Here is a 4124-nt window from a genome sequence, read left to right on the forward strand (position 1 = left end):
AGCAGCCATGAAGAGATACCCTATGCCCAAGGTAAGAAAAACCCAAGTAAGATGGTAGGTGTGGCAAGAGGGCATCAGAGGGCAGACACACTGAAACCATACTCACAGAAAACTAGTCATTCTAATCACACTAGGACCACAGCCTTGTCTAACTCAATGAAACTAAGCCATGCCCATGGGGCAACCCAAGATGGGCAGGTCATGGTGGAGAGGTCTGACAGAATGTGGTCCACTGGAGAAGGGAAAGGCAAACCAGTTCAGTATTCTTGCCTTGAGAACCCCATGAACAGTATGAAAAGGCAAAATGATAGGATACTGAAAGAGGTACTCCCCAGGTCAGTAGGTGCCCAATATTGTACTGGAGATCAGTGGAGAAATAACTCCAAAAAGAATGAAGGGATGGAGCCAAAGCAAAAACAAAACCCAGCTGTGGATGTGACTGGTGATAGAAGCAAAGTCCAATGCTGTAAAGAGTAATGTTGCATGGGAACCTGGAATGTCAGGTCCATGAATCAAGGCAAATTAGAAGTGGTCAAACAGAGATGGCAAGAGTGAACATTGACATTCTAGGAATCAGTGAAATAAAACAGACTGGAATGGGTGAATTTAACTCAGATGACCATTATATCTACTACTGCAGGCAGGAATCCCTCAGAAGAAATGGAGTAGCCATCATGGTCAACAAAAGAGTCCGAAATGCAGTTCTTGGATGCAATCTCAAAAACGACAGAATGATCTCTGTTCGTCTCCAAGGCAAACAATTCAATATCACAGTTATCCAAATCTATGCCCCAACCAGTAATGCTGAAGAAGCTAAGGTTGAATGGTTCTATGAAGACCTATAAGACCTTTTAGATCTAACACCCCAAAAAAGTTGTCCTTTTCTTTATAGGGGACTGGAATGCAAAAGTAGGAAGTCAAGAAACACCTGGAATAACAGGCAAACTTGGCCTTGGAATGCGGAATGAAGTAGGGCAAAGACTAATAGAGTTTTGCCAAGAAAATGCACTGGTCATAGCAAACACCCTCTTCCAAGAACACAAGAGAAGACTCTACACATGGACATCACCAGATGGTCAACACCGAAATCAGATTGATTATATTCTCTGCAGCCAAAGATGGAGAAGCTCTGTACAGTCAACAAAAACAAGACCAGGAGCTGACTGTGGCTCAGATCATGAACTCCTTATTACAAAATTCAGACTGAAATTGAAGAAAGCAGGGAAAACCACTAGACCATTCAGATATGAACAAAAGAAAATCCCTTATTATTATACAGTGGAAGTGAGAAATAGATTTAAGGGCCTAAATCTGATAGACAGAGTACCTGATGAACTATGGAATGAGGTTTGTGACACTGTACAGGAGACAGGGATCAAGACCATCCCCATGGAAAAGAAATGCAAAAAAGCAGAATGGATGTCTGGGGAAGCCTTACAAATAGCTGTGAAAAGAAGAGAAGCAAAAAGCAAAGCAGAAAAGGAAAGATATAAGCATCTGAATGCAGAGTTCCAAAGAATAGCAAGAAGAGATAAGAAAGCCTTCTTCAGCAATCAATGAAAAGAAATAGAGGAAAACAACAGAATGGGAAAGACTAGAGATCTCTTCAAGAAAATTAGATATACCAAGGGAACATTTCATGCAAAGATGGGCTCAATAAAGGACAGAAATGGTATGGACCTAACAGAAGCAGAAGATATTAAGAAGAGGTGGAAAGAATACACAGAAGAACTGTACAAAAAAGATCTTCATGACCTGGATAATCACGATGGTGTGATCACTCATGTAGAGCCAGACATCCAGGAATGTGAAGTCAAGTGGGCCTTAGAAAGCATCACTATGAACATGAGTCTGAGCAAACTCAGGGAGATAGTAAAGGACAGGAAAGCCTGATGTGCTGCAGTCCATGGGGTTGCAAAAAGTTAGATACAATTTAGTGACTGAACAACAATATAAGGCAAAAAAATGTACATTCCAAAATGTAATTAAAATTACATTTGCTTCTATTTGCAGCGAAGAATCCACTTGCAATGCAGGAGACCTAGGTTCAATCCCTGGGTCAGGAAGATCCTCTGAAGAAAGGAATGGCTACTCACTCCAGTATTCTAGGCTGGAAAATTCCATGGACAGAGGATCCTGGTGGGCCACAGTCCATGGGGTTGCAAACAGTCAGACACAACTGAGAGACTAACAGTTTCACTCTTCACATTTACAGTTGGAAGATCTTTTAAATGTACAACTAGGGGTGGGGGGGAAGTTTTTTCTCTTTCAAGGCAAAGAAGGAAAATCATTCCTCAAAACCCAGCAAATCTGACTGTGAGATCTTTAATTCTGTGCAATCTCCTCAGTCTCATTTTTTTTTTCTTCTTTTGCAGTGGAGCAAGAAATCAAAATCTAACCCAAGTTTGGAAAACAAGACAGTGATGGCTATAAAGGGAGTGATATGAAGCAGCAGAGTTTCTTTTGCCTCCCACATCCAATATATGTGCTTCACAGAAGACAAAAATAACAGGTCCACAGAATACAATGGCTAGAATTACAAAAGTCCATTCGTCCAAGTGTGGTTGAAGACAGGAAAGACAAGTGAGAGGTTAAATGGCACAGGGAGGAAAAGTCCTAAATTTAGTCCAGATGTGGGGCTGGCCAATGCTAGAAAAGAGCTGCAGAAAAACTTGTGGTCCTTTCACTTTTCACTGGTGTTTAAAATCCATGCAGGGAGATTCTGCCTTACCTGCACCAGAGACAAAAATCCCCATTCCTCAGAGGGACAGGATCATGCACAGGGCCCTTGGCACAGTGGGTCCTGCCTTCCCTAGTTGGGGAGGTGAACAAGGTAAAGAACTGCCAGGGAGTCCTTCCTGTCCCACCCATCTCCACTGGATGGCAGATGACTCCAGGGACCAGCAGCAGCTTCAGTTTGCAGGAGATGGGTGAGGTGAGGGGAACTTCTCTGCAGAAGTGGAGCTACTGAGGGCAGACTGCAGGTAGACCATCTTATGGAGGACTCTGTTGCTTAAGACAACCACGAAGGAGAAGAGGTGCAATTGGAAAAGATATGCTTTTGCAGAGATCTTTGCTTCATTGGTGCTGAAAATGAATAAAAGAAAGAGGACAGACAAGAGACATCCATTGACTGTGTAGGAGGACTTCATCGCTGTGAGAAAACCAAGAGCAAACTGAATCCAAAGTAGTAAAGCCAATTTCTTTTATGTTTGACAACCTCTGATGTATTTCAGTTCCTTTATTGAACCAATGATATTTGAAGCAGTGTATTGAGTAGAGAAGAGATATATACAGGAGGCCAACCAACTGACCAGCAAGATAGATGGGAAAGAGACTCACAAACATCCTCTGGAGGAGGAAGAGAGCCCGCAGCACAAGGTTGAAGAGCATATCAGCTATTATTCAGCTGATGCTAGGGAATGAGTGAGGCTTCCTCTCTGATACCTCAAATGCCAGCTCAGCTACATTCTGAAACAAAATAGCGTTTGCAGCTTTGCTAAACACAAACAGAAGAAGCATCCAAAGAACACTGAAATTTATGTGAGGAAGCATTCCAACTGCAAACAAACGTTCCCATGTCATGATGGGTCACCAGTAATTTGGGCCATTACTGACTGAAGCACAGGAACAAACACTCGATAAAACAAGAGGAGACTGAACCAAAACAACTCCACTATTCCAAGTACAGCACTGAAAAATTCTACTGGCAATACATGGTTCACACTCCTGCTTCCTTACTATACTCTGGACTGTCCTCTGAACCAGGATCCTGCTTGTTCTTTTTCCACTGTTCCTCTCTCTCTTGCTGAATTCAAGCATCTAGCTTTGAGATGGCATTAATAGAAATTCCCCAGATGGAGTCTTTGATTCCCCTGGGAAGGCCCTGAAGAAAGGTTTTGATACTGTCAGCCATCTCTTCACCACCCAAATGATCAACTATACAAAGGAGATAGAAGTGTCTCCAAATCTTTCATCATGAAGGACCTGGCAGCTTTGCTGCCATGGTTCCACTGGGCCAGACCCTTTTCCAGCCCTGCCCTTGGCCACCAAAGGTCCACTAGGCTACTCAGCACCATTCTGTACTGGTACTCTGGTTCCCGCTCAGGCCGCTGTCATCTCCA

The 4124-nt window shown here is 43.0% G+C and overlaps 1 pseudogene; it reads right to left on the reverse strand.

The window, feature by feature from the left end:
• Nucleotides 1–3013: 3013 nt before the first annotated feature.
• Nucleotides 3014–3916, reverse strand: LOC120860811 (annotated as a pseudogene).
• Between the last annotated feature and the right edge of the window lie 208 nt (nucleotides 3917–4124).

Source organism: Oryx dammah, unplaced genomic scaffold (genome assembly GCF_014754425.2).
Source record: "Oryx dammah isolate SB20612 unplaced genomic scaffold, SCBI_Odam_1.1 HiC_scaffold_11203, whole genome shotgun sequence".
NCBI lineage: Eukaryota > Metazoa > Chordata > Mammalia > Artiodactyla > Bovidae > Oryx > Oryx dammah.